Below are 24478 nucleotides of genomic sequence, written 5' to 3' on the forward strand. Positions count from 1 at the left end.
CCCCCCTCCAATGAGTGATACAGCAGGTCCCAGATGGGGCTTTGGAATTTTTAGTTTTTTGAAATGTAGTTAGGATTGAGAATGCAGAAGTATGCGGTCTCTAAAGTGCCACTGAGGCTTAATATTCTAAGGGGCTACAAATTCTCCTTTTCTATTAACCAGAAATTCTCCTCTATAGTAGATTGGTTCCAGTTTCTTCTAGTTTGGTTCCAGATTCTTCCTCGTTCAGAGACAGGCAGCTGAGTGCTGCTATTGTCATAAAGATGAGCCTGCAGCCAGCAGAAAGAACATCTTGTGTAAGCAGAGAAAACCTCAGTTTCAGGCAATACAGCCTAGCTTTTTGCCTTTTTTTTTTAAATTTTCTCCTGGTTCTCCCGTGGAACTGTTTGAGATCTCTCTAAAGCCTTTAGAACCACCTCCTTTGCCTCTTTTCTTTGTAGATTATTGCCTGGTTTGCTGTGATTGAGACCATTATCAGCCATTGTTCAAGGTGGCCCCCTATTCCACTCCACAGGCTCAGTTCTCCAGGGAGATCTCCCTCAGATCAGGGCTGGCTGTGCCAACCTCCCCAGGCATCCTGGCCCTTACTCCTTCTGAGGTACTTTTCTCCATGTTGCAGTTGCTCCTCTGTGCTCCTTTCTGTCTTCCCCACCATGCTGTCTTCGGTGTCTTTGTTCTCTCAGCTGGTGGCACACAGTAGGTGCCTGGTATGTAGGTTGCAGATGTTCGTCCCTCCATATCAGTGACCATGTCAATGTGAGCTTCTTGCTATCCTTGATGGGGCTCTTGTGCTCCCCAAGGACTTTGTATTTGCCAGCCATTTAAACATTAATATTTTATTAAGGTTACAAATTCAAGATTCTAGTTTTTCCTTTAACTTTTAAACACACACACCTTATTTAATTCTAAATCTATAAATGTTAATTGTCGCAAGCAATCTGGTTACAGTTTGGCCTCATTTAAAGTCTCCTAAATATTCTAATGCATTGATAGTTTTAATATTCTGTTTCCTTCTTAAGACCTCATTTTCCTAATGAAGAAAATTTTTCATGATTCTTACAAATACAATAAATGTGTAACGTGGTAAAACTTCTAAACCTCCCAGTATTGTGACAAACTTAAGCAAAGTTCTGCCATACATCTTAACTTAAAGTCACCGGGCTTAGTTATTCAACCACATAATTTACCTTGGAATTGAAATGGTCATCTGCTAGCTAGGCCAATGTGCCAGAGTCTCATAAACGTTATATACTCTTTAAATACTGAACACATAAATATTGATAGATTTAATTTATAACATTATTTCCATGTATTTCTAGATACTCCCAGGCTTAACAGATGTTTACCCACCAAGAAAACAATTCTGCCATCAACCATTCTGCTAGCCTTTAAGGTCAGGAGGTGCTCGTGTCCAGGTGGATTTTTCTTAAAACTGTGGGGGACACATAGACCTCTCTTCCAAGGTTGCAATGCCAGGGAAGTCTCCAAATCCACATGTCCAGTGGAATGGTCTTCTAGTCCTCATCAGATGGATTCTGGTTATATCTTTAGTCTGATTTAAGTCTATAATCATCCATCCGGATTGCTTCACTATTAGATTGGTTAAATCCAATTTATTTACTGCTTGATTGTATTCCATTTTCTCTTTTCTCATTCCAATGTTTGTAGCTATTTAGATAATATCTGATTGTAATCTGTGTATTTCTGTAGTTCTGCTGACATAGTCTTTAGTGACAGTTAATAATTGTTTTGCTATGAAGGACCCTTTTCATTATCCCCTACCATGGATTTTGGAAGACTATGAAAATAAAAAGACCATCTTTAATAAATGATAATTACTGATCACTTTCTTTTGGCTGACCAAATACAAATTTAACTTCCTATCAAAGCTTCTTATCCGCATGAGCTAATCAGTGCTATGAAATAGATTGATAGAATTCCAATCAAAAGGAAAATTGTTTCTCTTTGCATGTAGCCTGATCAGTGCATATGCCTGACATCTGTTAGGTTTATTGGCAAACAAAGTAATTTGTTAGGTACTCAACGTTTGCTTTGTCAGTATCACGTGGGGGACCACAACTCAATTTTAAAACTTTGCCTGTTGTCCTTCTTTTCTCAAAGGCTGCTTATCCATTCTTTGCATCTTTTTAAGACGTTTCTTACTCATTGCCTTCACCTCTTACATCTCTGATTTCTACCTTTCACTGTTCTCTTTGGCCCATAAGCATCTTGCTCTTGTTAAAGAAACTCCTGATTGACTTTTGATTCCTGTGAGCATCTTCTAGTCTACAGTCTTTTTTTTTTTTATCTGCTTAATTGGCCTTTGTGTTCTGTCATTTCTCTACTTCTCTTCTTTCCTCTCTGACCAGTCCTTTGTCACTGTCACTAACTCTTTCTTCTCATGTCAGCTGAGGGAGAACAATGAGCACAGGTTTTAGAGTCGGGGAGACCTGGGTTTGAACCTCAGCTCTGTCCTCACCAGCTATGTGACCTTGGGCAGTTCTTCACTTTGCTGAGCTTCAGTTTCCTTCTCTGTAAGATGAGGATGATAACACCTCACTTATAAGTTGTTGTTAAGATTAAAAGGACAGTGTACATATAGTGTCTCAAATGGTGACTGGCATTTTAGACTCTCTTCACTGTGTAATTATAATAATATGGGTATCACCCAAGCTTTATTGAGGCATCATCTTTTCCTGGGAAGTATTCAGCTTTCATTCTGTGCAGTAATTCTAAGATTTGTGTCAAAGCTCCTACTTCCCAACCACCAGACTCTTATGTCTACTGGTGTGCTAATATTCTTCACCTGGATTCCCCATGTAATCCAAGATTCAGTATTACTCAAGCAGTACTCAGCCTGTGACTATTCCTTGGTTAATAGAATCTCAATCCTCACAGTGTCTCTGAGGTTAGAGATTTCCTTTCTCCCTTTCTATCCACCCAACCAGTGTCTACTGAGCATTCTATTAGGGGCTATTTGCTGTGCTCTGCACTTAGGCTGCAGCAAAGAGCAGAAAGGTCTGAAGCCTGAAGAGAAGGATGACTTTTAAGGAAGTATGACAGGTCCTATGATGGTGAAGAACAGAGTGCAGAGGACCCCGGCAGGGTTGGGATGAAGTAGGGCGAAGTTTAAATTTCTTCTCTCATCTCCATTTTCAGTAGATCCTATAAATTCAACTTAGGGAGTATCGTATTTCCATTCCTTCTCTCTTCCCACTACAACTGTTTTATTCAGTCCCAGTATCCCAGGCACATTGGTCTAGGCTGGACATTCCTAAGAGTTTCCTAAATCTGTCTCCAGTTTGTCTTTGAAGCAGCCACCAAGGTCCCTTCCTGAAGCACAATCTTCTATCTCTCCCTTGCTTAAAACTCTTTATTGGCTATACTCATCAAAATTCAGTGTAGGAAGCAGAGGTCACTCTATGTATTTCAATCAGGAAAGGATTTAACATGGGGGTTAGGAATGATAATATCAGAGGAGGGTTAGAGGAACAGGTACAGGAAGGATGCACCAATGTCTACTAAAAGCCTGGAATTTAAGAACTTCCAGCTATAGTTGTTCATGGATCAGGAATCCATGGTGCTACTGCCCCTCAACTGCTTTTCCTCACCCAGCAAGACATTGTACCCCGGAATGCTGCAGGAAAACATCGTACCTTTATGATCTTATCAAAGTGAAGAGCAGCCAAAAGAAGTCAAGAAAATGGTCTCCTTCTAATTTCCACCTTCCAGAGTTCATGCAAATGCATCAAATTGATGGAACCTAATTCTCCTTCAGAACCCTGGCTTCAAGGAGTGTAGTAAATGTAGGTTTTAATTTGCCAGCCTCTGTATGGGAAGGGACACTAGAAAGAGGGAGGAATCCACAGGGAGCAAGGCACCAATGGCATCCATCCCACCAGGCTCTCTGCTGCCTCTAAGAAATGTAACCTAATGTTCATATTTGTGTGAAGTTTCACCCTGATCATCGTATTTTGCCTAACTTCTTCCACCACCTACAATGTTTGCCATTGACAGGTGCTAAAGAGATGTTTGTTGAATGTGAATGAATGAATGAATCCATTTATTCCTGACCCAGTTCTGTCTTACCTCTGGCCATAACTTTATCAGGCACGACCTTCATGGCTGGTCTTAACTTCTACCTGCAGGAGGCCTGCCATTTCTCTGAGGATCAGCCAAATCTGCCCTCCTCAGAAGGTCTTCTAAAATGGCCCTGCTTGCCTCCACCCCTCTTTCTTTTTGACCTTTGCATCTGTGTCATAGAGCTTATCACTGACTGCCTATATTGCATGTAGCTATGTGCTTACATTTTTTTTTTTACCTACCGTGTTGTGAACTTCAGAAGAAGAGTGACTGTTTTATTCACTGACATGGCACCCTTCCCACCATGCCTCCATTAAGCTTTTCTCACCACTGTCTCCTTTCCTCCTCCTCTTCTCCAGACATAACCACTCTAAAACCCTTATTTTGTAAAGACATCCCTTTCAATTTTCTTATTTTCCTGTAATTTCTGTTCAAAGTTGATAATTTGTAGGTGTGGTTTAGTCTTTAACTGCTTTTCTCTTGTCCTTCATGGAGACCTGTATGCCAATTTTTCCTTATCCTAACACATTTGTCTTGTTTTACTCCCAGGCAGTAATACAGAATAAACCTAAAAAGGGAAGAGCCTTAGAAAGAAAGAAAGGAAAAATTTTAAATTTCTTTTAAATTTTTCACTGGAATTCACATTATGTTCCCAGTGTTCGGGTTTTTTAGGCCTTGATAATAGAAACTGTATTAGCAGAACATGACAGCCATTATCATGTTCATAGTTGGGATTCTGAGGTATAAAGACAGGGCTATGTGATTTGTCTGTGTTTGTCACAGTGAATTTCTTAGAACTTCACTTTATTTGGGGTAAGGAGCATTCTCTTATTCTTTAAAGTTCATTTTCCAGAAGTATCTATCTCATAAGACAACTGAAATTTGGAAAAGCAAAACAAAAACAACAATGACAAAAAAACAAACCACCTATTCAGAGAGACTGAGATTTTTTTTCTTTGTTTACTTAAATAGACTTTGTCTTGGAGGTTTTAGGTTCCCAACAAAACTGAGCAGAAGTACAGGGCATTCACATAGACCTTTTCCCTCATATTGATTGCCTCAACCACTGTCAACATAACACACCACAGTGGTACATCTCAAAGCTGATGGACCTAAATTAACACATAATAATCACCCAAAGTCCATAGTGAACATGAGGGATCACTCTCGATGCCATGCATTTGTCAAAATCCATGAAATATATGGTGTATCTACCATTACAGTATTGAATTTTTACACCATAAAATTCCTTTGTTCTGTACTTACTCATCTCTTCCACTTAGACCTGGCAACCATTTATCTTGACTATCTCCATAGTTTTGCCTTTTCTAGAATGCCATATGGTTGGAAATATACAATATGTAACCTTTTAGTATTGACTTCTTTCATTTAGTAATATACATCTAAGTTTCTTTCATGTCTTTTCATGGCTTGATAGCCCATTTCTTTTTAATGCTGAATAATATTCCATTGTCTGGATGTATCACAGTTTTTGTGCTTTCACCTACTGAAGGACATGTTGGTTGTTTCCAAGTGTTGACAATTTTGAATAAAGCTGTTATAAATATTTGTGTTCAGGTTTTTGTGTGGACATAGGTTTTCAGCTCTTTTGGGGGGGAAAAACAGGTGCACAGTTGCTGGATTGTATGGTAAGAGTATAAGAGTGTGTTTTAAAGAAACCACTAAACTGTTTTCTAACATGGCTGTATGACTTTTGCATTCCTGCCAGAGATACAGATTTATTTTTGTTACAGGTTCAAGGACTTCTTAAAAATTCATAAAAGGAAAAATCCATTCCTAAGAAGGTGTAGAATGGTCAGTGTATGGCCTACTTTCATTTTATCAAAATATGAACTTGTTAGTTATTTAAAATGCTCATTCTGTTTCTCCTCTCAACTCAAATAATAGAACTCAAAATTGATTACAGAGAAATGAGGAGAAATTATATAAAAAAAAGCAGGCAGGATAACCACATCTGTAGCACTAATACTATGGTTCATTCTTTTTTTTTTTTTTTAATTTTTTTTTTTTCAACGTTTATTTTTGGGACAGAGAGAGACAGAGTGAACGGGGGAGGGGCAGAGAGAGAGGGAGACACAGAATCAGAAACAGGCTCCAGGCTCTGAGCCATCAACCCAGAGCCTGACGCGGGGCTCGAACTCACGGACCGCGAGATCGTGACCTGGCTGAAGTCGGACGCTTAACCGACTGCGCCACCCAGGCACCCCTTCATTCTTGACTTTTTTTTTTTTTTTTTTTTTTTTTTTTTTTGCTTGTGGATCAGCAACATTGGGAGAATGGGAGATGTAGGTATTCTTCTGACCCCCACCCCAGCTGACTTGGCCAGGTGTCTGCAATCGCTTTGGTGGGCTTCCTTGCCAATGAAGATGTTCCCCAGTTAGTCATACCAAGGGGAGACTGTTCTTTAGGTGCTAATGGCCATTGCAGCTATGCACGAAGAGGAGTTTTATTCCTGTTCTTTAGGTCCATCATAGTTAATTTCCTGTGAGGTAGGGGGAGTAGGTGAGAAAATTAGATAATCCTTTGGCTGGTATAGAGGGTCTATTATAAGCCCTAGGTCTTGCCCTATTTCCTCAATCCATATCCCTTCTTGTAATGGTCCTGTATGTTGGATGGGGCACTGGATTTCCAAGTAACAGCCACAGCCCATTGATAGCCCTGCTCTTAAGAGTAAAATTCTGCACATAGAAACACAGGGCTCTGTCCCCTCCAAAGTTAAATGCTGGTGAAATTTCTCCAAGAAGGCCCTTCTACTCAAGAAAATCAATAGCCTTTCATCTGCTAGGCAATTCAAAGTAGAAAGTATGTTTGGAATGCCTTATTGTCCCCAAGGTGCCCCAATTAGTTGGGTTACCATTGAAAGCCAGGAGTTGCAGAGATTGAATCTTTGTGGAGTAAATTAATGCTTGCGGTGTTCTGTAATTTCAAGGAGAAGGAAAATTCTTAAATAAAAAAGTGAGCTAATTAAAAATAAACTCACAGGGATTTTTAAATTTTTTGAACTGAAAGTTTTTTCCCCAATCATATTAAAAACAATTCCACAAATACACACTGAGCATCCATATATACCAGGCATTGCAACAAGTGGAGAGGTTAGACAGATGGACAAGATACTCTTACATCACTCAAGGAACACAGGCTCTAATGAGACAGATACACAGGGGAGCCCAATCTCCCTATTACCATTTATTTGAGTATGTCTAGGGAGAGTTCACCTCTGGGGATACAAAGGTAAATAAAACTCAGGACTAGGACTTTCCTGAAGAAATCCAATAATAAGACCATTAGAATAACACGTGATCAGTGCCATAAGGTAGAAATGGTTAACTCTAGAATGTAGGGAGTGTGTATCTAGAAATGCTTCAAGGATGAGGGAGATGCTTGAGTTGGGTCTCAAGAGAACTCAGTAAGAGTTCAGGAGGAAGGCAGGGAGAAGAAATTCTAAGCAATGGAAAAAGCTTGTGCCAGGACCCTGGAATTGTTTTTTAAGTTTGTTTATTTTGAGAGAGAGCATGCACACATGAGTGGAGGGTCAGAGAGAGGCAGGGAGAGAGAATCCCAATCAGGCTATTAGGACATGGATGAGTGGGAGGAGGCAAGTGGGGAGTGATGGCAAGAGGAATGACAGGAGGACGGTTATGGGGTATCCTTCATCCTGTACATGGTAAGAATCAGGCAAGAGTGTTGAGTGGGAGAGGTCATTATGGTGTTTTCACTTAAAAATCCTTAGGTGGCTGTGAGGGATGGATTGAACTAAGTGAGACACGAGTCAGGAAAGCACATGTGCGCTCTCTCTCTCTCTCTCTCTCTCTCTCTCTCTCTGTCTCAAAAATAAACATTAAAAAAGGGGGGCACCTGGGTGGCTCAGTGGGTTAAGCGTCTTATTCTTGATTTCGACTCAGGTCATGATCTCACAGCTCGTGAATTTGAGCCCGGTGATGGGCTCTGCACTGATGGTGTGGAGCCTGCTTGGGATTCTCTCTGTCCTCCCTTTCTGCCCTTTCCTCCCTCCCCCCTTGAAAATAAGCAAGCATTAAAAAAGAAAGAAAGCTGCTTCTAAGACCATCACATTAGACCAGGGGAGAATTGGTAATGAGACTGAGGTGGTGGAAATGGGGAGATGATGGATGGAAGAAATGTTTAGGAGGGACTATGGGCAAGATGAGTTAAATAATGATGCTGAGATTTCTAGACACCCTATAAAGGGTCCCAAATAGTCTTCCATGTAAGAGTCAATAAATGTCCTTTCATTTGGGCAGCAGAGTAGATAGTGGTGCTCTTAAATGGAAAAAAAGGGGGAAGAAAAGGAAGTTCAGAGGAAGAACAGATTTGGGAGAAAAAGATATGTTTGGTATTGAGTCTAGGATTTTTTTTCCTTTGGTGGCTTTTTTTTTTTTAACAAAACTACCTGTTTCTGTTTCTTGCCAATGACAAATCCATATGCCTGTTTTGTAGATTGGCGTGCTATTGCTAATTGAAAATACTCTAATTGAAAACTATGTCCTTCCAGATGACCATTGGAAAATAACCTTCATACATTATACAGGATTGCCATGGTTATTTATTTATTAAGCCTCCTCTCAGGCTGGGTAATCAGAAACAGGGATGATGTGGTCAGGCCCAGAGGATTTCTATATCTTGCCTTCGAGGCAGCTCCCTGGGAGGAGAGAGAAATTGCCTAGATTCCTGGGCTCCTAGTATTCTGAAACTATTTGTTCTAGTTGATGCTTCAGAGATCAAGGACCTTGTCAACTTCTTCTCAGGATAAGCTTGGGCCAGAGCAATTTTAACATTAAAAAGGAGAAGGAAAATGTGAAATAAGGATCCATAAAATCTCTTTATTAAATAAACATAATTTAACATTTTTGCTCAGTTTTTCAGTTCCTGTTATATAGGTGAGGATCAGCATGCAGTTCTTGATAATTCCTGTTTCTAATGGGGCAGGAGTTGGCATATTACATGTAGGTACCCCCTGACCCTGGATACCACTTTAATGTCTGTTATACATTATTAAATACCTATATAAGCTTGAACATTGTGGTATGGTCCTGAGTACTATATTAAGTGACCTCCGAGATTTAATTCCTCAATAGTCAAGGATTATTGGAACTTTATATAGGTGGTAGAAAGCATATGAACAGTTAATACAAGCATTGGTTGTCCTGTAAATATTCAAGAAATATATACTGAGTACCTATCATATTCTGGATACTTTAGGCTTTGGGGACACAATGAGTTCAAGAGATCATCCTTGCCTGAAGGGAGCATATTTTATAGTTTAGAGGACAAATGTTAAATCAGCAATCAAATAAGGAGACACATTACATAGACCACGTGGTGGGAATGAGCTCTGTGAGTTCAAGAAACAGAAGGAGGGTAGTAGTTGGGGTATATGCATATACTGTAGAATGATGAAGAAATGGCTCACTTTTCCCAATGAGCAACGGAATGCTTATTAGAGACTCGTAAATATACTAGATTTATGTATACTGCATATAAATCATACCCCATCTTGTTCAACAACATAGTGAGGTGACTCCCATTTCCTTGACAAGGGAGCTGGCTATGTGGGACCGGGTCTCCAGGACCTGAGCCTGGGCCTTCTGACTCTTCCATTGCCCCTAACTGCAGACCTGTAGGATTGAACAAGGCACTTGGAATGAAGAAGTGCTGAGTCACTGGCCTCCTAGGCAGCCTTTCAGAAGATATGGGTCTTGAATTTTGTGATGGCTTTGATGGGATATTAACAATCATCAAGCAGTGATAGTGGCAGTAACTCTGCCTACTAACATATAGTTTTATACTTGGCAAAGTACTTTATATGGTTCCTCATTTGTGGCTCAGAAGAGCCCTCACAGGTAAGCAGAACTTGTTTTATTCTTCTCATTTAGGTTAAGAGATGACCTGAGGTGACACAGGGGACTGGGCTGGGACTTGGCTCCACTGATTCTAATTCAGGGTCCTTGCCTTAAACCACAGAAACTCCTGAAGGAGGAGATCTATATGGCTCATAAGCTTATAGTTCTTCAGACTTCCAGAAAACAAATTTGTGCTTTCTTCAGAGTGCTTTTGATGGTGAAAAAGAGGCATAAAAAATGGTCTGTTTCATGAATATATTGAGCTCACCACACGTATACACACACACACACACACACACACACACACACACACACCCCTTGGTCTCCTCAGATTCAGCCCAATTCTGACTCTTCTGACCTATTGTGTGCCAGGGACTATCAAAGGATCTCAAATATGTTAAAAGATACTAATTATTTTAGCACAATGTTACTTGCCCTATAATAAAAGACTAGAAATAATGGTATTTACATACATAGAGAGGAAGATGTGATTAAGTCACTTTGGGGAATTTGGGGAAAGCTTCACCAAGAAGATAATAGTAAACTGGGCTTTAAATGATTATTCAAGGGGGAGAAGGTTATTCTAGGAAAAACATATTCTTCCTCAGATACCCTGTTCCTTTGTCATGGTAATTGGGTATATACAGAACGTGGGATCTATGGGAAGGAATGGTGGGAAATGATGCTGGTAGATTGAAGTCTGGTTGCAAAGGGCCTTGAGTGCCAGGCTCAGGAGGTGCTATATTTGGCCTGAGCATGCCAGGTTTGTTAGTGAGGCAGTGACATGATTAAACTTGCTGTGTTTTAGAAAGCAAATGCGGTTGGTAAGGAAAAGTCAGGTTGGGACAAGGGACAAGTCAGAAATTATTGTAATAGTTTAGGAGAAGGAAGATGGCCCTCACCCGGCCATCGTGCCTAATTATACATTGAGGAGAATGGTAGCAACAACATTAGTGAGGCTTAAAGACCAATTGGATGTGGAGACACACCAGTTGGATTTTGGATGCACACACTGGTTGGTTTTCCATTGGTACACACACACACACACACACACACACACACACACACACACACCCCTTGCTCTCCCCAGATTCAGCCCAATTCTGACTCTTCAAGCTAACCATTGATGTAGTTTTCTATCCTCAAGAAGGAGAGAAAAAGTTTAGGTCTGTGATCTTAAGGATCCTTTCTGTGTGATGTGATTGTTGACCCCATAGGATTCTTCTGGCTGAGAAATGCTGAGTGTAAACACAGTTTTGAAGGCTTGGATGCGATGACTATATGAATTGCAGATTATTTACCTTTTATGTATTTGGAACTGTTGTTGCCTATTTGAAAGCCCGCCTACTAAGCACTTTGGGGAAATTACTCTCACTCATCGAGTGACCTCTGATAGGGAAACATTGGCAGGGCAACCTATTCTCCCTTCATTTCATGCTGAAGGAGAGCTGAGGTATTAGACAAGGGATTACACTGCAGTGCTTATGTCCAATCCCACACTTTTCTGGAATCCTCTCCACTCTTCTAGTAATTAGGGATCACTCATCCTGACTTTCAATGTAATGTAAGGTAGAGTTAGGAAAAAGAAACCAACAAGTACCAACTGCTTGCTCTTCAAATTACAAGCATCAAGAATTCATTTCTGTTGTATAAAGGGTTAAATTTAATCTGAGGTAAAAATGAGTGTTTCTTCTTTAATATGGATTTGCCTCATTCCTACTTCACCCAAATTCATGTAACACTGTGGGAAGAGTCCCCAAGTAATCTGACATGCTTAGTCAAAAAGATTTTGGGGGCATCTGGGTGGCTCAGTCCATTAAGTGTCTGACTCTGTTTCTGCTCAGGTCATGCTCTCAGGGTAGTGAGATCGAGCCTTGTATTGGGGCTCCATGCTGGGTGTGGAGTCTGCTTAAGATTCTTTCTCTCCCTCTGCCCCTTACCTTCTAGCTCTCTCTCTTAAAACAACAGCAAAAAAACAAAACACAGGGGTGCCTGGGTGGCTCAGTTGGTTGAGTGTCTGACTTTGGTTCAAGTTATGATCTCACAGTTCTTGAATTTGAGCTACACATTGGCTGTCCGCTGTCAGCCCAGAGCCGCTGCAGATCCTCTGTCCCGTCCCCCCTCCCCCCACCTCTCCCCTGCTTGTGCTCTGGCATGCTCTCTTTCAAAATAAATAAACATTAAAACACACACACACACACAAAACAAAAAACAAAACAAAAAAAAACCTTCAAAAAGGTTTTGGGGTCCTCTTCTATGTCCAAGTCCTGTGTTTCCATGGATTAGAGAGGCATTTTGAGGCTGTCCTGGTTGTTCATATACTGGTATTGCCACCTGGGCAAGCACCTTCAACCTCTCTGAGCCCCAGTTACTGCAGTGAACATTATCCTATTTGTGTTCTGGGAGTGCTGTGAAGGCTGAGACATGTGAGACCACTTGAAAAAAGTCTGGCACAAGGTAGGGTTCAGTATATATTAGTTTCTTTAGATACTGGTTGCTAGAAGTTAGGGCAGAGACAAGCTTTTCCTTTAGGGAGATTTTGACTTTGTTTTTAAAACCATTGGTTGGCAGCATGTTCCTTAAAATTTCTTGATTCTCATATCTCCATTAACAGATCCTAATGTCAAAAATGGAAGTATATGCAGGTGCCTGGGTGGTTCAGTGGGTTAAGCGTCTGACTTTGGCTCAGGTCATGATCTCACGGTTCGTGAGTTTGAACCCCATGTCGGGCTCTGTGCTGACAGCTCAGAGCTTGGAGCCTGCTTTGATTCTGTGTCTCCCTCTCTCTCTGCCCCTACCCCGCTCATGCTCTGTCTCTCTCAAAAATAAATAAACACTTAAAAAATTTTTTTAAAATGGAAGTATAAGGCCATGTTACCCTCTTGATGATCTAGAAAATAGGTGTATTTTTACTTTGTCTCTTCAGGCTGATTACAGAAAGTAGAATCATTTTGGCATTGAAAGATGGAGATTTACAAATCCTTGTCTTTCAGACTTTATAAAACTCTGTCAGCATGCTTTTCTGAAGCAAATTTACTAAAACTATCTTTTTTTCTTATTTATTAAATTTTTTTTAATGCTTATTGTTGAGAGAGAGAAAGCATGCGAGCAATGCAGTACGAACAGGGAGGGACAGAAAGAGAGGGAGACACAGAATCTGAAGCAGGCTACAGGCTCTGAGCTGTCAGCACAGAGCCCGACCTGGGGCTCCACCTCATGAACTGTGAGATCATGACCTGAGCCAAAGTTGGACGCTTAACCAACTAAGTCATCCAGGTGCCCCTCTGTTTTTTTTTTTTTTCTTTTAAAACAAGTGACAGGTATAGGTACATAATTCAAATTACCTTCTAGTCTTCGAAAAGAAGTGTTAAATCATGCTGTTGTTTAACTTTAGGTAAATTATCTTGGCCAGTCACATAGCCGTCTGACATTTGGCCGCATCTCATTTATTGAGAACCTTTTATGCATTAAGTACTGGTGTTATACCAGGGAGCAAAATATAGTCCCAGAAATTGTCCCAAGTTTATTTGACTTGGATATTTTGTCCTTTACAAAATTCAGTGGGTGTTTGTTGCTATGTGGAATGTAAGGTGGTTCTCTTGTCTTTTCAGGAGGGAGGGGTGGAGAAGTGGCCAAACTTTAAAAAATTAATTGCATTAGAGTAAGTGACTGGAGTACCCGTTTTCATTGACCTAATTGCTACATAGATATGCAATTATTTAATCTAAGTAATTTGTACCTCTGCAGTTTTATCATTTTCATGCTTCATCATCACCCTGTATATTCAAGGTATTGAACCTGTTCCATAAACAGTATTAATCTCAATTACTTTGTGAGCTTTAAATAATATTCCCTTATTAAATATATTCTTTGTTATGCTGCCCATGTTTTTACAGTGTCAGAAGCTGTTGATGCTGATAAAAGCAAACATTTAGTTTAAAAACCTTTTCATGTTTTAATGAGATTAAAAAAATAATGTGTACATTTATATTTCCCAAGGTTTTGGTTATGGAAAACACCTTGTTAGGCAAATATAGAACTTTGAGTCCAGAGTCCAACTCATGGCTTGGCTTTTTATTCAACGGACATTCAAATAGAACATTTTCAGTCTTGGCCAGAACCATGGTGTTGAAACATCGAAAAGAAGATTTAAATTGGCCCATGAGACTATAAACTTCTTGAAGGCAGGGCCTGCCACTTGGATCTCTGTAGCTCTGAAACATGGTTGGCTGTTCTTTAAATGTTTGCTGGTTGAACTGAAGTGAGTAATGAAACTGAATTTGGGACTCTGTGTCCCAGGTTTTCCTTATTTTATGTACATAGGACTACCCTGGCAAACCATACTTCTTCTCAAAAATTTCATTTTCTTATGTTCATCTTTGTGGAACATTTTTATGGCCTCCTGCTGTGACTCATTTGGGTAATGAGTTAACTGCTTCCTTGGAGCCCAGCCCTTTCTTTTAAGCTGTGGTATTCAGGTCCCCCAAAGTAGTTTGCCTCTGGGTAGAAATCACAACAAAGTATCCAAATAATACTTCAACTTCTAGGTAAAGACAGAACTAAAATTAAAAACTCTATATCATGTAAGCCATCTGAAAAACAAACCTAGGAGCATTTGTATCTTTCCATTAACTCTTGGCTACTGCAAGGGAATTCATCTTTTCTACAGAGATAAAAAGGTTACCCAAGACTGTCTCCCCAGATTCAAAAGTTCTGAAGTTTTAGTGTGGAGTTCAGTTTGACTGGCATTTAACTTTAGAACCTATGCCCCTATGTAATTTAATTGTCACGACCAAAAACAGATTAATTCAGATATCTGTGCTAAGTTTTTAGGCTCATTGTTAGAATGGGGAAAAAGGCAAGAAGGAAGAGTGTCACTTTCTCTAGTCTCTAGTCACCACGAAGGGATTCACTCCTTTGCCTCTTCTTTTTTTTTTTTTAAATTTTAAAAAACATTTTTATTTATTTTTGAGAGAGAGGGAGAGAGGGAGAGAGGAAGGAGCAGAGAGAGAGGGAGACACAGAATCCGAGGCAGGTTCCAGGCTCTGAGCTGTCAGCACAGAGCCCGATGAGGGCCTTGAACCCATGAACTGTGAGATCATGACCTGAGCTGAAGTCAGATGCTTAACCAACTGAGCCACCCAGGCACCCTAACTCCTGTGCCTCTTCTACTAGTCTAGCACAGTTTCGCATACTTCAGTGTGCCTGTGAACTTTTGTACAGGTTTGTATGCCCAAAACCACATTTTCCCTGTCTTACGGGTGACTTAAGAGACCTCAAAAGGAACTCTTAGCTATCTTGATAAATTCATCTCTGACAACGACTCCTGTGCATATAGTGCACAAGAAAATGATAAAACTAAGGGAGAGATTTCTGGAGAGACCTTTAACCCTTTTCTGCCTCAATTTCTCACTTGTGAAATAGGGAGACTAGTGCCTGGTCCTCACATCCTGTGCCTTGGCCATAAAGAAGCTTATGTCCAAAGTGCTTCTGCTGTACTCAGGGTGATCTCTCCATGCCCAGTATCAGGCTGTCTGGTCTGGAGATGCCAGCAGACCTCATTTAGGGTGGGTTCCAAGTCTGGCTTCTTGCAGAGATACTGTGGGATGCATAGGAAAACTTCCTGAGCCTTCTGGTGTCACTATGGGGCTTTGGAGCTTGTTTTTAATAACAAGCAAATATTATCAGCAACTGAATGGAGAGTGAGATGCCAATCCTGCCAAAGTTCTGTTGGAGGCAGGGGGCTGTCCTGTGTCTCTCAACCCACTATCTCTGATGCTCTCTTGTCACACTGACAGGGCTCTCGCTGGCTGGGCTGATTGGTCGCCGGCAATAACTGATATGGAATACTGATATTCTCACGGGCAGTTCCTTCCACTCCAAAGAAGCTCCTTTCCTCCCCTCTTCCCACGTTCCCAACCCCAGCCTGGTGCCCAGCCACCCCCGACCGTGATGCCCCTTCCCCCGGGGGAGGACAAGTCCTGGGCGTGATGCTCTGAGCTGGCGGTGAAATACACCAGGCTGCTTTCGCTCCAGCTCGCTCTCGGGAGAGTCCTGCTCCAGACTTCTCAGGGTTTTTACAGCACAAACAACTGCATGCGGGCCGAGGGGAGGCTGAAACGGACTTGTGTGTGGTGGTTTTATCGTCTTTCATCACTTTGCTGGCCTCATCCCGAGGCACTTGCCTGGATTTGTTTCTGCCTAAGACTGAGGAAGGATCCCTTCTCCTTCTTTTGACTCTTTCTATTTTTATGGTAAGTGCTCGCATTGAATGAGCTGCTCTGCTGCAGTGAACTGAAGGCTCTTGCTCGCTCCCTCTCTTCCCAGCTAAGCTTTAGTGACCTTCTCTCTGCGTTTCTCCTTTTTTCATGGATCCGTTGTCTGGGGTGAACCAGAGAACTAAAATGCCAGGGCTCATTTGTCTGGACTGTTTTTCTTTCTTTATTTCTTTTTCTTTTTTTCATAAACCCGAGCTTCTCAGCTCTGATGGAAACATAAGCACTCTCTCTTTGTCCTTGAAGCGGCAGCCAGGGGGATGTGTTCACGCTGGTAAACTGCAGCAGTGTGCAGGGAATCTGTGGAGGGTGACTGACAAATTTGGGCAAGATGAATCCTTGGTGTGCTGAGGTTCACTCTCAGAATCCGGAAGGGCCGGGGCTGGGCGGCCCACATAGCAAACTATTCCATCTTTCCAGGTGAAGACAGCACCCGCGTGAGTTATGTCGGAGTCTGCCGTGGGCAGTGGCGCTTGGAGCACCTGCCCCCCGAGAGTCCAGACTGGCCCTGTGTCTTGTGGGCTTCACAACTTGGGCAGTAACATTCGCGGCGGGAGGAATCCTGCACTGGCGGATGGAGTGATTCATGACCTCATTGCTTCCTTTTTCCTTTGGAATCTCAGGGTGCCTGCTTTGCAAACCATATTTTACATCCTTTTCAGAGGCTGGTGGGGCAGCGATGACAGGAACATTTTTGAGTTGGCAACACAGTTTCATCCTCCTGCTGGGAGAGAAAATGCTTTGAGGCTACTGGAATGGTTAGACTTTTTTAAGTGAAAATAAGCAGGTTTCCGAGGAAGAACATGTGTGTTGCAGCATCCACAGGCAGATTGTTTATTCCAGGACATCACTCTGAGAATAGTGTCCTAATTTTTCACCTGGTCTCCTGAGCCTTGCTGCAGACAGAAACACAACTTGAGGTCTGTTACAGGCTTGCTGCCTCCGGTAGCCCAAAGGAAACCAAGAACATTTGGTATAGATCTCACTGGTGGTTGACTGAGTACCTCTCTTCACAGGGAGATGCTCTTCTCTTTTTGTTTTTGGTAGCAGGTGTGTTGAATTATTTTGGCATTCTAGAGAATAAGCTTCGCAGTGGTGTTTCTGCTTAGTTCTTTTCCAGCTTGGGCTGGAAGATGGGTTGTCTTATTTGATTTTTGTATGGGATTTCTAATTCTGGTCCATTTCACTCTAGGGAGGGTTCTGATCAAATGCAATTCAGCCTGTGGTTTGTAAGATACTGCACTAATAAATGTGATTTTTTGGTAACAAATGAGAGAAAAAAGATGGGGTGAAATTTCTGGTCTTTCCCCTGTTGATTGGGAATTTGAATATAAAGTTCCTCAACTGTCTTGCTCATTCTCACCACTTTTATTTCTACTGCCTGTGTGGATTTTTCTTAAAATAGTGGTGATGACATCAGGCATATGCTTTCATTCTGTTCCCTGGGTTCAAAGTAGATACATTTGGTGGAGGGTTCTTATATGAAAGCATACATTTAAATAAAGAGCAAGAATTTGTAGATGTTTATGTGACAGTCCAGTTTCAGAGTGAAACCAGCAAATAGGTTAACAGCAACACAACAAAAAATTAGGATCCTTGCAGACTGAAAACTCTGAATCCTTAAGTAATGTTTGAAATACTTTTGGCATTGTTTGGATTAGCTCTTCTAATATCCGTTCTTTCCTACACTCGGTTATAGCTCATAGCAATGTTGTAATCTGACTGGTAGACTTCTCTGCTTCCTTGAATCATTCTTTCATTCTTACTTGTTTACTTACATCCTTAACGGTGTTTTCTTACCTTGCTTATTCTTTTATTCCTCCAATTGCAAGGATTTTTATCAGGTGCCTGGCAACACAGCCTGAGGTACTCAAGATGGGAAGCGTTAGAATCGGCTTGTATGTCAAGGAAATAGACTCTGCATTTCACACTGCAAGCAATTTTGCATGCATTGGAAAAAATATATTTCCTTTTAATTAGTAGCAACTTCAGCTTTGAGAGAAGAGAATTACTTAGGCTTCTTTATCTTGCTGAGCAGAATGTTTGCCTATACAGCCAGAAGTGTGTGTGTGTGTGTGTGTGTGTGTGTGTGTGTGTGTGGTATATGCAGGTATATACACAAATGTTTACTTAGGACTGTTATGTGAATATACTTTTAATAGTTGTAGCATGCTCATTTAGAGGACTGAAACAAAATTCCTAAGCTATTGCTTACCATTCTCTAGCTAGCTTTTTTTGTTGTTGTTGTTATTGTAGGGATTTCCCCACTTCTCACACCCCTCCTCCAGATAACGCCTTTGGGAATTTCTTTGAATTGGGAGAATTCTACAGCATTTCCTTGTCTCACAGCATGGTGTCATGTTAATTCCTTTGCAGGGTCTTTGAAGGCAGCATAGAAAACTACAGCAGGAAAAACTGATAAAAGCTGTGCTGAGTGGAGCCAGTAGCCTCTTGTGATGAAGTCACCACAACATTTTATTTGTGTGTTGATTCAGCTGCTGTACCTTGCAACTGGTTTTGCTTGCCACTCTGGCAAATTGTAGTTATTTGAAATAGGTCTAGAAGCACCTACATTGGTGTAGATGCACCTATTCACTTTTCACACTTGTTAATTACAGCCATCCTTAAAACCCGTGCTCTTACTGTTTCTTTCGGGGGTGGTTTAATTTGAAATCTGCAGCTTCTACTGTAAATCAGTATTCCATTTTTATCCTGTTCCTCTCTGTGTTCTTTCCTACTTCTGCTTTATATATGTTGCTATATGTGAGCACTCATATGTGTATGCTTAGAAACTCAGGCAGTGAAAATTGACAACTAATGAAGAGTTGGTTACAGCTTCTTGTTTAGTAGCTGAACTTCAGTGTTCAGAGGGAAGAAATTGCCCCCATTAATACAAATATAACCTCATGCTTCTACAGGCATTCTTGTCATTGAAACTGTTTTCCATAGTTGATTACCAGGACTAGAAATAGAATCAGTTTTGCATTTTAATTAATGACATTCTAGATCTGTCTAGGTTGGACTGCCCTCAAATCTTGACATGTTTACTACCCAAAAGGTCTTTGTATTTAGAGGGGGAGTTGATGGTGTCTATTTTTACAAAGTAAAAACTTTGATTCTATAACACAGCCTTTTTTGGGGGGTGTGGGGGAATTGGATGAACCATATCATTAAGGATGTTGGCTGATTTTTTTCTGTTGCTTTTTCCAGTACAATTAATATAGTCCCTTTACCATGTCTCCATGAGCCTTTTTTTTTAAACAGAGGAAAAGAAGAGGAATGTACAACTCCCACATAAAGCTGCTTAGGGAGAGGACTGTTCTTTAACAGAGACTCAAGACCACTTCTAACACCAGCTATGGTGATCTACTTTGAAAGGAACTTGCTATTCACTTGGCAACTTACATTGTATAAAACAGGAGAAATGCTTCATGAGCTGTGTTGAATGTTGCATTTTTGATCTGTGCTTCCCTATTGAATTCATTTAGGACTATAGTCACTAGACAGCTTTGCAGGAAAAAAAAATCATGTCCTCAGTAGCATAATAATCTAGCCAGACTGTCATAAATGTTTATGTTGCAAGTTATATCTCTTGGGTGGTAGAGGGAGATGGCAGAATTTTGGAGCAGAACCAAATCACAGCCCCAAAATAATGTAAGACGAAAGGGGAAATTCTTCCCTTTATGTAGCATTTAATTCTCCAGTCAAGCTGTTGGCCCTTAAGTCTGAAGATCCAAGAAATTGTTAAAAACAAATAATAACACGTTTTGTGGACCTTGTCTCTAATAGAAATCCTTGACCCTTAATTAGGTATCTGCTGAGTGGCCTTTCTCAGCAGTGGCCTTTCTTTCGGCTTGTGTGAACCAGCAGCCATTCTTATAGAAAACAGACATACTGTCATGCAGTAGGAATTTACTTACTTACATTTTTCCTGTTGGTCTCCCACTGGGGACCTCCTGTGAGTGTCAGAGGGGATGAGTGTCTGGAGACAGAGAAGACAGCTAGTCACAGTGGGATGTCTTCAGGACCCCAGGGTTCCAGTGCAACCTCAGGCACCAACTGCTATGAGACTCCTACTCCTAACAGCTCCCTTGGGCTTGGGCCAGATAATCTCATTGGGTTCCCCCAGCCATTGAAAATTATGAACTGTTATTTTACCTCTATTTTTTACTAGATGGATGGTAATTTTTAAGGCAATGGATCCAGATTAGACATTCTTAGGAGGTGGGCTATATACATGCCCTTGATAACCTTCCCTGGAACTATAACCATGACGTGAACATCAGATTCAGAAAAGTGTGATAATGATGAGCCTTCATGAACAGAGCTCCTGTGTGTATGACTACTGCCTGATTACCCTGGGACTTTTGAAATGTTCCTCCTAACCATAGAAAAGGACCTTAAGGCATGTGTTATCAACTCTCTCATTTCCTATATAAGGAAGTTGACTCTCAGGGAAGTTAAATGTCCTCCCCAGGGTTGGAGACCTGGTTAGCACCTGGGAAGACATTTCAGTGCAGTGTGCGTGGATTTACTCAGATCCCTTGTTCTATTCCTGGTGTGGGACCCTTTCCACAATACACAGCTGACACTTACTGTGTCATTCATTGCTCACAAAACTGCTTTGTGGCATCCAACTCACTGGTGTCCATTATTTCTGGGTTCATTTCATGCAGATTACGTGGCTGTACCAGTCAGAGTGAGTCACATCAAGCCAATGTTTATGGTAATTTGTTCATGGTTGTGTAGAAATGCATTTTTTATATTGAAGTTTTGCTTTTCTTATGAACATTTCAAGAATTTTACAAACATTATGCTCAGTTATTTTTTCCCCTGGCATTTCAACTATTTGACTGATGATCAGTTTTGTAGAGGGGTTGATATATTTATAGATGGATTCTTTCATCCATTCATTCACCTAATACATATTGAGCACCTATTATGTCCATCCATATGCCAAGCAGCAGGGATCCAGTGATGAAACAGCTGGATGCCACCATTGCTGAGAGTGTTCAGAGTGTAGTTATGCTTCATGGAGTTCGTCTTGATTCTCAGCCAGTGATGTTACTGTTTCACATGGTTTCTCAATCCATTTGAAAAGCCATTTGCTTGGTCAGTTTCTGCCTGGGAGTATTCCACTGACAAGTTCTTTCCCCACAAAGGCACCTTTGCTGTCATTGCAACATGTATCTTCCAGTTTTCAAAATAATATTCTTAGCTCCTGTTCTGTTACCTGACTGAAAAAAAGAGATTGATTGGCTAAACTTGTTTATACTATTATGATTCACAAAATGATTGTTTCCTTCTTTGGAAAAATTAGCTATTCCCTGGAAACCCTAAATGTGTAGTCTAGATAGCAAGGTGTTTGTGGAACTAATTGCCGGTTAAAGTCAAATCCCTTGGCCTTGCATGGCAAGCCCATTATTACATACAGCCCTTGTTTGCTTGTTTGGCCTCTTGCTCTGCAGCTCCTATGGAATTTTTTTAGAAGTATCAAACCATTTGCAGTGCTCTCATTTGCCTCGGTGCCTTTGCATATGCTGGTTCCTCTGAAATGTCTCTGCTGTCTTCAGACTAACTTTCAAGGCAGGTTCAGATATCATCTCTTAAGGAAGCTTTGTGATACTTAACACCTTTACTAACCCCTGTCATGCAAAGCTGAGGTAGGTAGATCATGTCTATCCTCTTATATCCCTTGGTACAAAGATCTCATAGGATTTTATAGACTGTACTGTGATTGTTTGTCTATTGGTTCTCTTTCCCAAATAGACATTTTGTTCCTTGAGGACAAGGACTATATTTTCATCTCTATATCCCAAGGCATAGTTTAGTGACTGCAGATACCAATAGCAAATACCCAGTAATCCTTGAACAAGCTAGACTGGGAATCACCATATAAAACCTATGGTGCTGGTATTGGTAGCTACTGCTCTATGTGGAGAAGTTAATTTTTCAAAATAATCTGACTGTGAATTATACTGAGAAGGATAAAGAGATAGGCAGTCATCCTGATGGAGTCTATTAGAAAACCCCCAGAAAATGTTTGTCTCCAAAAGAGTTTCAACAAAATAAACAACTAGAATTTATTAAGTGCCTTCTATAAGCAAAGCGTTGTGTTAGGTCTCCAGGAATGCAAGATTTTTTAAAAAGCCAGAAACTAGTAAGGATTTGTGTCGTGTGTAAACGATCTGGTTACAAGGCAGATGATTACAGAGATTCTAATAGGCTGTAGATGTGCAGGTAAGGTAAGGGAGCTGGGTTTAGAGAGGGACAGAGTAACTGGCTTGAGCAAGAACTTAGAGATCTGGGGTGCCTGAGTAGCTCATTTGGTTAAGTATCTGACTCTTGGTTTTGGCTCAGGTCATGATCTCATGTTTTGTGAGTTCTGGCCCCACTTGGGCTCTGTGCTGACAGTGTGGAGCCTGCTTGGGATTCTTTCTCTCCTTCTCTCTGCTCCTCCCCTGCTCACATTCTCTCTCTGTCTCTCTGTCTCTCTCTCAATAAGTGAACATTTAAAAACAAAAAAGGACTTAGAGATTGATGGTGTGGTCAACAAGAAGATGGCTTGGGGAGTGGTGGTGGGAGGGAAATGGAAAAGGCAGAGAAAGTCCAGGGACCTTTGGGTGAAGATGGGGACGGTATTCAGAAGAAGTAAGTGGCAGTTTATTATTTCTGAAAGATGGGAGATAATTAATAGGATCTGGATAAAGCCAAAAAGGAATCTCTCCTCAGGTTTAATTAATCAGAAGTCTATGTTCAGGGAAGGAGAGCAGTTGCTCAGTACATAAGCACATAAGACGTTTGCTTCTCACCCAGCCCGTTTACCCTTGAGGGTACACTTTGACATTCAGAGTCATCACAAGGAAATGAAGCCAGGAAATCTAATCTAAATCAATCAGTTTAGACCTAGAGAGAATTTAGGATGGAGGTCACTGAAGTTCCTGTGAAAATACTGTCCAGAGTGTAAATAATCCCATGGTCCTTTGGTGCTTTATTGCCCATAACTTCTGTTTCTTTTTCTTTGGCAATTAGCTTAGTGCTATTTACAAAGAATATAATCATTTTATAAATCAGTGTATATATGCATGGATAAGCTATGTTCATATATGTGAAAAAGTAGCTTATTAGAAACTTCTATCTGTAATCGATTCCATTCATCCCCAAGGTATGATTTCTGTTGTGCCTTTTCCTACTTTTCTTTTCTCTAAAAGAATTGGGGAACATAGGTTTAGGGACTGGTAAGTTAAGTTTTGCGCATCTGAGAATTGACCTGGTCAGATGTCTCTCCACCTTGATTGTAACCTAAGAAGATGGAGTTGGACAGTCTCTAGATACCTTGGCCAGAGCATGAAAGCAAATAGATTTTCAGTGAGAGATTAGAGGTAGAAAAGAAGCTCACGTCATTTGCTCACTCACTAAACAAGTGCTTATTATGCACTTACTACGCTTCAGACATAGTTCTGGGCACTAGACAAACAACAGTGAACAAAACCATCTATATCTTGCTTTCACAGAGCCAACATTTGGGTAGAAATGGGAGGAGCAAACAAACAGACACCATTAGCAGACACAAAGCATGTCAGATGGTGATATGCACAATGGTGAAAGTGAAGACTGTTGATGCTACTGTTATCTTCATATTTAGGTTTTCCATTTATTGAACTTACTCGTTGTGTTTAAATTATTTTGTTCCATGCATTGTTTTTATAGCTTGCTGTTATGATATTTTACTTTCTAATTAGTCTCCATAAGCCACAATCTTGACAGATTTTTCCCCTAGGTAAGTGCAGCTATTGAAACAATTGGTATTGGGAACAAAAGTTATAATCAGGCATTTAGCTCTTGAATTGACTTAAAGGAGAAGTAAGATGGACACCAGAGCTCATGAGTATTTTTCTCCAGGGTAAAGTTGTCAGAATTTAGATGAAGAATATAGGAAAGAAATAGACCAGTCTCTCAGTTGAGTCTGAGGGGAGCAGATTGGAGTGTTCTTCTGGGAGTCTGAGAGCTTGAGCTTCAGGAGCTCTGGCCCTGGGAGGGGGGCAGGGAAATGATGGACATCACCAGTGAGCACAGCTCATTAGGAAGAGATGAGATGATATAGAAAGTAAGCATACAAGAAATTTAGCAAGTTATTTCATTTTGGGAGGGAAGAAGCATAAAGCCAGTGAGACACATATGTATCAATGAGCAACAGTTATAAAAAAAGGTACTGCCTAATGTAGAACATCTGGATGAGTC

The 24478-nt window shown here is 40.8% G+C and overlaps 1 protein-coding gene across 4 annotated transcripts in view; it reads left to right on the top strand.

Annotated features, from left to right (window-relative positions):
- Nucleotides 1-24478, top strand: part of ANO4 (anoctamin 4) — a 417061-nt gene that overhangs the window by 56890 nt on the left and 335693 nt on the right. The window contains exon 1 of one of the 4 annotated variants that reach the window (XM_045462471.1): nucleotides 15555-16216. The exons of the other annotated variants lie outside the window; for them this stretch is intronic. The gene's annotated coding sequence lies outside the window, so the exon portion shown is untranslated. Of the gene's footprint in view, nucleotides 1-15554; nucleotides 16217-24478 lie in introns of those variants that run through there. 4 annotated transcript variants of the gene reach the window in all.

The sequence above is a fragment of the Leopardus geoffroyi genome, chromosome B4 (assembly GCF_018350155.1).
Source record: "Leopardus geoffroyi isolate Oge1 chromosome B4, O.geoffroyi_Oge1_pat1.0, whole genome shotgun sequence".
Taxonomy (NCBI): Eukaryota; Metazoa; Chordata; class Mammalia; order Carnivora; family Felidae; genus Leopardus; species Leopardus geoffroyi.